Consider the following 10128-nt stretch of genomic DNA (forward strand, 5'->3'; position numbering starts at 1 on the left):
GCTATTATTCGATAATGAATTCCCAGTGTGGTAAAGGTATAACAACGCCCCAAGGCGTCTTAAAAAGCATATTGATAAATGGTTTCTAATTTCTAAAGAAATATCGATGCTATTATGAAATCACAACATCGATGTGTTACCACTAACATAAGTCCCTAGTATGTCTCAATAAAGGACCACAATAATTTTAAATTAAAAAAAAAACATGTGGCTTTTGTATATAGCCTACTCCGATGCACTTTGAGAAATGCACCAAAGGAGCGTTAAATGAAAAAAAACCCTCCCATTGATAATTTTAATGTTTACCATCTACTGTGCAGGAGAGATTTGAATAATCAGTACCACTCTTGCCATATGAAAGAACCCTAACATCACTACCTCTCTTGCTCACCACCTTTTAGTACTATTCTCACTGTTTGAGTTTCCAATTTTTCAAATGGTGTGAAAAAAAAATTTCTCCATTACGTGTCCACAATTCCTCCCTAATGACCAAATGTCTAGGTAATCTCTATGTTTCTTTCTAATTTAAGTTTTTAGCGGATTAGAATTTTAAATTTGGTTGAATTCATCATTGTTTTTTCAAAAAAATAAAAAAATTAACATGCGGTGCGCTCGAATTGTTCGGCTCACACCAGCAATGGTGTTCCTTGTAAATTTACAAGGCACATGGTATTTTGGTGCATGAACATAACGCACCATTGTTGTGGCAGTACATTTTGTAAATATAAACGCATCGGGATGCAAGGTGAGAACAAGTGCACAAGTATGTCACACAATTATGAAAAGTTAAATTTCTGAAACATTCAAAGTGTTTTATACTTATATTTTCATCATTACCAATGCATTTATAGCTAAAAGTGCGCCGAAATCAATGCATAAGTGTGTTTTGAGCACACCAATTTTTTTTTATACTGAAAGTTATGTGTCCATAATTATAAATACATATTTCATTTATATATATATATATATATATATATATATATATATATATATATATATATATTATGTATGGAGTTGATGTATTTTATATGTCAATCATGTAGCAGAGACATCAGCAAAGGGAGTAACAATAGCAATAGTAGTAGGAGGCATACCCATACAATATGGTCTAACCATGGCAAGCGAGAGAGAGGGAGATGGATTTATAACCTCACCCTATTATTATAGTGACTCAAGTACCCTTAAGGAATGTAGGCCTCCTCAAGTACTATGAGGAGGGTACATCCCTAAAGGCACACTCAGTATTATTGGCTTGTCTAATCCGTTGATGGAATGTCCAACAATAGGATTTTTGTGTTAGTCCTAAGTTGTGGTATAGGCCCACTAAGGAGGATATATACTTTATCACTCGCCTATCTAGGAGAGGAGAGGATTGACCTCGATTCCATGATGTTGCCTATGGTATTACAACTAAGATTGAACTTGAATACACTTTGAGATATGTCGGGCCTCATGTCGTGCACCTATTAGATATTCAGGCTCGTGGTGGACAGTTGTGTATTTCTTCCTTTTCTACAGATCAGGCTAGGCACCTCTCATTATTAGTGAGCACCATTTCACATTCTTGTGGTGATAGGAAGCACATTAGTTTCCCTCTTTTGTATTATGTTGATATCTTGACTCAGGTGCCACGTTGCATAAAATGGTCTGCCATTTGTTTTATGCATTTTTGCATGGATTTAGATAGATGTCATGTGTTGTTGAGACACGGGAGGAATACTTTCCATTTTTCTTCTGAGATGTTTTATTTATATTTTGAGATGTTTCTAGAAATGAGGCCTACATTTGATTATCTCCCTCCTAGGTTGATCACTAAGGCATGGATGTGCATGTGTGGATAGATGATGCCTAAGAGAGGCATGCTCAAGTTTCCATCTAGTGTTTCAGATGAGGCAATCGAGCTACTCACTAGTGTAGATGACCATGTGTTTTTCGCGTTGGGGTATCTATATGCGGGGATTGATTCTAGAGGGTGTCCCAACATATTATTCACAGTGGATGAGCCTCCATATGATAGAGGTAATATTTGTGTTTTCTTTAAATTAATCTAGTTTCATTTTCTTGTTTTAGTGAATTAGAATAAAATTTATTCTAGCATGTTCTCTAACTTGTTCTATTAAATTGTCTAATTATTTTTGTGTACTATATATTTTGTAGACATCAGCTCATATGATGGGGACATTCCTCCTCCCCCATCGTCATATGGAGAAGATGAGGAGATAGGGAAGGCCCTAGACAGTGAGGGTGAGGGACATCCTCAAAGGGGCATGGGTGTGTTATGAAACCAGCTCAAGAAAAGATAGAAAAGATAGATCAACGCCTTAGAATTCAGCCTCTTCGAGGGGGCAACCTCCTTTACATTACATAAATGAACAATTCTTGGATGATTCAAATGAAAAAACCTCCTTTCTATATATAGGAGTCTAAGGAGTCACAATATAATCCAGCCGACCTAACAATAATAATATAAAGCCAAAAAATAACAATAGAGGGATTCTATGGGCACATTAATAACAATATGGGGGCAATGGGGGCATAAAAATATAAATAAGGGGTATAACTACAATAGTAATGGGGTAATCACTAGTATTATAGGGACCCAACATGCCCCTCTCCTTCAAAAAAGTGTTGTCCTCAACGCTTGAGTAGTTCGGGATATTTTTGCATAAAATTCTCATCCTCCCATGTGGAATCTTCAGCGGATAAGTTCTTCCACTTGATAAGGTACTCTGAAATTGATCGATTTCGTAGCTGTCGAGTTCTTGTTTCTATAACTGCTTCCGGTTCCAATATAATTTTTCCTTCCTCGTCAAGTTCTGGCAATATTGTTTGAACTGGTAGCTTGTCACCTATAACCTTCTTTAAGCATGAAACATGGAAAACTGGGTGCAATCGAGAAGATGCAGGAAGCTCCAATTTGTATGCCATAGTACCAATCTTTTGCAACACCTTGTACGGACCATAATACTTTGGTGATAATTTATTATCCTTCTTAGCTTGCTTGAGGGACATTTTCTTATATGGTTGTAGCCGTAGGAATACCCAATCACCTACATCAAAACTTCTTTCACTGCGATGTTGATCTGCCTGTTGTTTCATTCTATTCTGTGCCAACACGAGGTTATCCTTTAAGAGTTGGAGGACTTATTGTTGATGTTCGATGTGATGTTCCACTGCCTGAACCTTAGAATTTTCTCTTAAATATGATGTGATGGATGGTGGTTGATACCCATAAAGTGCCATAAATGGGGTCATTTTTGTTGTTGTATGAAAGGAAGTGTTATACCACCATTCAGCCAGAGGCAACCATTTGACCCATTGTGTCTGTTTATCAGATACAAAGCAACGAAGATATCCTTCCAAACATTTGTTTACTATCTCAATTTGCCCATCAGATTGAGGATGATAAGATGAGCTATGAGCTAACTGAGTACCAAGACGAGAAAATAATTCTGTCCAAAAATTTCCAGTGAAAATGGGATCTCTGTCACTTACAATAATCTTTGGGTTTCCATGTAGCTTTTGAATTGTTTCCATAAATGCGGTAGAAACTGTACTGGATCTAAATGGATGTGATAATGCACAAAAGTGTGCATACTTGGTAAGTCTGTCAACTACCACCATGATGACACTCTTTCCCTCAGACTTGGGTAAACCTGTGATAAAATCCATTGATACCTCCTCCCAACGTTGGCTTGGAATGGATAAAGGTTGTAATAGACCCGGTGTCTTAATTGTTTCAACTTTATTTTGTTGGCAAACCAAACATTCTGCCACAAACTTTTGAATATCTGATTTAAGGCCATCCCAAAAAAATTCCTTCTTAACCCTGTGGTAAGTTTTTAAAAATCCTGAGTGCCCTCCTAAGGGAGAAGTGTGCAATTCCATAAGAATCTTTTGTTTTAGTTGGGAATTCTTACAGAGGTATAAGCGATCTTTGTACCATAACGAATCATTTTTCCAGCTAAATGTATCAGATGTACTGGAATCTTGTTGTAGCTTTCGAATAAGTGCCCAGACTTCTTCGTCATTCTTCCATTCCTCCCTTACTTCGTTTATCCAATCTGGTTGGATAATAGAAATAGCACAAAACAATGCTTCCACATCCTCATCCTTGAAGAGTCTTCCCATTCGGTAAGGTCGCCATTTTTTAAGTGCATGTAGTATTGCCAAAGTGTTGCTTTTTGTATCCTCATAATGTGCTATCAATTCTTCCGTAAAAATTGCCCAAGTGATAAATTGTTTACGAGAGCAAAGCCATTGATACCATACAAACTGATTTGGTTCCAAATATAAAGTTGCCATACGTACCTTTTGTGTGTTTTGCACATTATTGAGATCGAAGAACTACTCCATCTGTAATATCCATGTGGCGGGATCCTTGCCATCAAACTTCCTCATATCAATTTTTGGAATATGGTGGGTCTTCGATCCAACATTAGAGTCTATGGAATCATGATTAACATTTCTTTTGTTCACATCATGAGTTTCCTTTACAACCTTTTCACCATTAGTAAGTATTTCTTGTAGAAAATTTGTCAAATCTGCCATGTCAGTCTTCAAATCTGTCCTCAAATCTGCTTTCAGATCATCCATCTTAGCTTCCATGCCCTTTATCTTAGATTCCACGCCATTTATCTTAGCATCTGTTAGCTTTTGTGAGCGTGACATTTGTTGCACTTGTTCTTGTAATTTTGATATATCATGTAGCATTTCTTCCTCTTCTTCATGAGTCATGCTAGAGCTTTCAGGTTCCTTACTAGGTGTTTGATTTTCTTTCCTCGGGGCATCAGTTACCGATAATAATGCTTTACTATGCCCTTTGAATTCCTTCAAATCAAGCTTATGCAAAAATTTAAAAAAAAAACTACACACCTTCTTTTACTTTGTAGAAGCATGATATTGAATCTGATGTATCTCTGTAATTTCGAATCATCCAGTTCTGAAATTGTGACCTGTAGTAGCCTTCTTTGTCCTCTTTCCAATGCCACTAGTCTGATCCAAATTGGATTCTCTAAGAAAGAGTTATGCACAATCTCCCGTAGTGACCTGATTATAGACTAATTCAATAGAGCGAACTTGTATGAAGTGCCATGTGTCACTGTTTCAACCTTTGAATCTGAAAAATATATAAAAGAAAACTACAGTCCGTCCTCTTTTTGTACCTTCTTACGAAATTTCAATCCGATGCTCAGAAAGAAATTTATGACGATTTTCCCCAGATCACCTGTTTTGAGTGTAATTCAGGAGTCTGCAAAAATACCAACTTCCTCAGATCATATCTCTGAAACTGTTGCGTGCAAAGCTCTGAAATTCGGACCCAACATTCAGCGCGATTTCTTCTCAAATGGGTTTTTTTGTGACTTCTGAAATGTCATAGAAAAAAAGTTATAGCGAAAATTCCACGATGACTTGTTTGGAGCAGCGAAACCCTAGAATCCAAAGCTCTGATACCAAAAGTTATGAAACAAGCTCAAGAAAAGATAGAAAAGATAGATCAATGCCTTATAATTCAGCCTCTTCGAGGGGGAAACCTCCTTTACATTACATAAATGAACAATTCTTGGATTATTCAAATGACAAAACCTCCTTTCTATATATAGGAGTCTAAGGAGTCACAATATAATCCAGCCGACCTAACAATAATAATATAAAGCCACAAAAATAACAATAGAGGGATTCTATGGGCACATTAATAACAATATGGGGGCAATGGGGGCATAAAAATATAAATAAGGGGTATAACTACAATAGTAATGGGGTAATCACTAGTATTATAGGGACCCAACAGGGTGTCCCAGGGCGAAGGTCTATTATGCGATTGGATGGGCTACTGTGATAGATTGGCCAAAGTTTTGGTTCGCGAGGGAATCCACCCTCCAAGGCCTCATGATATCAATGCGAATCTGATATTCTTCGATCTCTAAAAGACTTGTCTGCAGGATTTGATGTCTCTTATGTGGCATGTCATTAGAGCTACTACTTTATTGGCAGTAATGAGGATTGTTGGGCATCATGAAACAACGCATCCATTAGATGATGAGGGTGGTCATGATGGTGATGAGGGTGGTCATTATGATTATGATGAGGGTGGTCATGATGATGATGAGGGTTCCACATCTCTAAATCGAAGCCCTGTGTGGTCTCATAGTGCGACCCCGACTTCAGGGCCTTTCATGGCTTTGACTTCCACACCTCATACTCAGGTCACGTCAATCACATCTGTTCCATCAATGCCCACTATTTGTGTGGCCTCTACAACTCCTTCCAATAGTGCAATTACTATGTCCTCGATGGTTACTACTATTACTAGGCCCTTTTGTTGAACCCACTAACGGTGGTCATTCATCCTTGGCGTCCGAAGTCGTTCACCCTATGGGTAATATGCCACTTTATTCTAGTTCCATTATGGAAGGATGGCCATATGAGTAATACATGTTTTCTCTTCAAAACCTAAATCATAACCCTCTGGGCTCCCAACCACCTTCCTATCCACATAACCTGTTGCACTATTATGATCCTCGAGGGGCTCATATTTATCACAGTAGGTCCCTCCCTCCAAAGCCCACTGTTGAAGTTTCTGTTCCGTTGTCAGTTTCCTGGAATCATACCACTTATCATGGTCAGCAAGGCCAACCATTACAAGGGAAACCTTCTGGTTTGCAAGGGTAATCGTTTCAAGGGCAACCTTTAGGCCTACAAGGAAAACCCTTTCAGGGACAACCTTTGGCCTCCACAGGTGCCTCTTTTGTTTATTTAGGGAAACCTTCTGGTCAACTAGATCAGCCTCAATTTCAACGAGGCCAACCTATTTCCTAGCAAGGTTAGCCTTCTGGGCAACCAAGTTAGCCTTTGTTTCAACTAGGCCAACCTATTGCCCAACAAGCTCAACCTTCTGGACAATAGGTCAACCTCAGTACCAACAAGGCCAACCTTCTAGCCAGTGGGGTCAGCCCTAGTTTGAACAAGGACATCAACCCGGTCAAATCAATCCACCTCTCATTCAATTGGGCATTCAGATGTTAGCTGTTTCTCAAGCCCCGCCCAGTTTCCAGACTCAGTCTAGACTCCAGGCTCAACCTGGTCTCCAAACTCAAGTTGGATTTCAAACCCAACATGTTTATCAAATGCAGCCTGGGCCTCAGGCATAGTTTGGACCCCAGCCGTAATACGGTCTCCAAGTACCTCAACAACCCCGAGGGCAACCTCAGGGTGTTCCGTATCAAAATTATCACCAACCACAGGTCAATCCTTATCAAAAAATTTAGCAGCCATATGCTGCCCCTGTTGGTCAAGCTAGTAGCCAATGGTTTTCTTGCGGTCAAAATTTGGGACAATGACCAGGTTATGGCATTAACCCACCTAACTATAACCCTTATGGAAAAAATCCATGGGGGAAACAAGGCTCTGGTTGGAACCCTAATTCTGGCCCTTATTCGAGGCCTATGATGTCCTTTAACCCTCAATTACCTTTTCTTGCAACTTTGGAACTGCCCGATGTGTCCAAGCTGACGAATGACCCTATCCTCCATAATCCATATTGGCCACCAGTTCCGACCAAAATTCTCAGTGATTACCCTAAATTCGACGGTAAATATGGAGAGGATCCCCGAGTGCAAGTTATGACTTATCACCTCTAGTGCTCATCTAACTCATGGCTTAATGATTCTATCCGCCTCCATATTTTTCAAAGGACTCTTACTGGTTCTACTGAAAAATAGTATATTGAGCTTACTCACGGAACTTTCCAAGACTTCAATTCGCTTGTGATGGATTTTCTTACTGATTTTCAGTTACTGATTCATTATGAAATGGGAACACATCTCCTTACTTCTCTAAAATAGGACAGGGCTACTCACATCTCTGATCATATTCATGAATGGAGAATGTGATGTCATTTGATTAAGTTCTAAATCTGTGATCAGCTTCTGACTAACTGGTTTACTACCTCTTTTTTCGGTCTGATATCCCGAGATATTTCTATGGGGGCATGTGTTACTGAAGAACAAGCTATTGCACGTGCTCAGTGTCTTGATTTGGTTTATTCCCAATCTGGAACACTTTATGATGTCTTGCCTGATGCTCCGTGACCTAGAACTTCTAAGGCTCTGTCAATGCTTTCCATCGACAGTGTTATTGGTTCTGTTGCTTCATCTTACCGAAAGTATTCCACAACTCCTGCAAAGCAAAAACCTATTGCTCCTAGTGAAAATGCTTCTGAGCCCACATCTAATACTAGTAAAACCTCTGAAGTTAATGTCGTCAAGTCCACCGTGGTAGACAAAGCTTCGAAAGGTAAGAAGAAGGGGAAAGGTAAAAATAAGGCTTATCCACTGAAGCAAGACCCTCCTAAGCCTCCAACCAATGATGGTGCTAAACGCAAACCTAAGTATCCTTTTCTTATCTGTGATGAGGATCACTACACTAAAGACTATCCGAGATGGTATGAAGTTAGTCATTTGCTTAAGAGGACTCCAGGAACTCCTGTTGTACTTAAAGAGCCTTTTCCCTCCCAGCAAACTCAAATGGTGGTTGATCAACCTCAATCCTCTTCCACTTTTGGCTCCCAAGTCTTTATGGCTGGGACTATCCCTATTCATGTGAATACTCGAGCGAAAGAATATCCTTCATCTGTAGCAAGGAACCTTAATTCCCTTCAAACGTTCCTTCATCTAGTTCTGACCCTCTTCACATTGAACGACCCAGCACCGAGTCTATCATTCAACCTCCTACTAAGGGAGTTCTCCGGAAATCTTCTTACAACCCCAATTCTTGTGCCTTGTAGCACTATAATATTGTTGAAGACTTAGCCCAAGCTACTTCGGTTATGTCCGCCTTGGAAGTTCTCCAAAGTTTCCCCCAAAAAGGAAGTCTTTGATATCAGCCATTGGTGGCATTGACCCGGCTGATTCGGAATTAATTACATTCAATCTTGAGAACCATGTGCTGTGATTGCCTCATCAAATTGTTTTTCTCATTCAAGTCATCATTAACTAAAATAATATTCATCGTACTATTATTGATGAGGGCGCCTCCACTTGCATCATGTCTGTTGCTTGTTGGAAGGCCATTGGCTCCTCGTCTTTGAGTCAATCTCCTAATACTTTGGAAGCCTTTGATGGAAGAGATTCTCGTCCATTTGGTATTCTCCCGCGCTTTCGTATCACCCTGGAAGGGAAGACAGTTGATGTCAAAGTCAAAGTTGTTGACGCTAATTTTACTTACAACCTTCTGTTGGGGTGAAGCTGGACATATGTTATGCAAGTCGCAGCTTTGTCGTTATTTTGTGTACTTAGTTTTCCTCATCAAGGGAAAATCGTCACGGTTTATCAGTTGTCTTTCTTCGCTTCCTCTTCCTTGGATGGTAATGTTCCATTTATGGAGCATACCAGTATTCCCTATGAGAGTGTGGGTGTTGGACTCTTTAAAGATCCTACCCTTATGGGTGTTTTTTCACTCCCACCTCACAATGTTGCCTCTGTTAATATGATTTCTATCATTCCTGATCCTTGGGTGGTTCCCCCCGTTTTTCAGGTAGATTCATGGGGTGAGGTTATGTTGTTAAGCCTTGCCGAGCTCAACTATGTTGAAATCGTTTCAGCTTCGGTTTCATCATTTGACTCTGCTCCTTTGAGCAGATCTCTTGACATGTATGTGCAATCCCCTTGGCTTGGAGACATTGTTTCTCTAGATCCATTACAAGATAAATTTCATTCTGATGAAGCAATTCTTGAGACTATGCCTTTTGAGGATCCTCCCTGGTTCGATCATCGCCATCGTTCCTTGTTTCTCCCAAGTCATGGGGCCATGACTGCCTGTTTAAGTAAGTTTGCTTCCTGTATTCCTTCTCATCTGCTTCAGATGCCTATCCTAACTCATGAGTTTTTCTCTTAAGGAAATATGGGGAATATTACGTAAACCATACTCATCGACATCTCTGTTAAACTGGGGATTGTTGAAAATATTCACATTGGAGTTACTTGTTCTCCATAGGACATCCAGCTTTACACCGACCTTTTCCATGAGTTCTGTGACATGTTCACATGGTGATATTAAGAAATTCCTAGCATTGATCCAAGTTTTGTGGTACATAAGATCCCTACGTACCCTGGTGCAAAGCCAGTTTGA

This window comes from Pinus tabuliformis, chromosome 6 (assembly GCF_031772625.1).
Source record: "Pinus tabuliformis cultivar Carrire ecotype Pingquan chromosome 6, CPIR1, whole genome shotgun sequence".
NCBI classification, from domain to species: Eukaryota; Viridiplantae; Streptophyta; class Pinopsida; order Pinales; family Pinaceae; genus Pinus; species Pinus tabuliformis.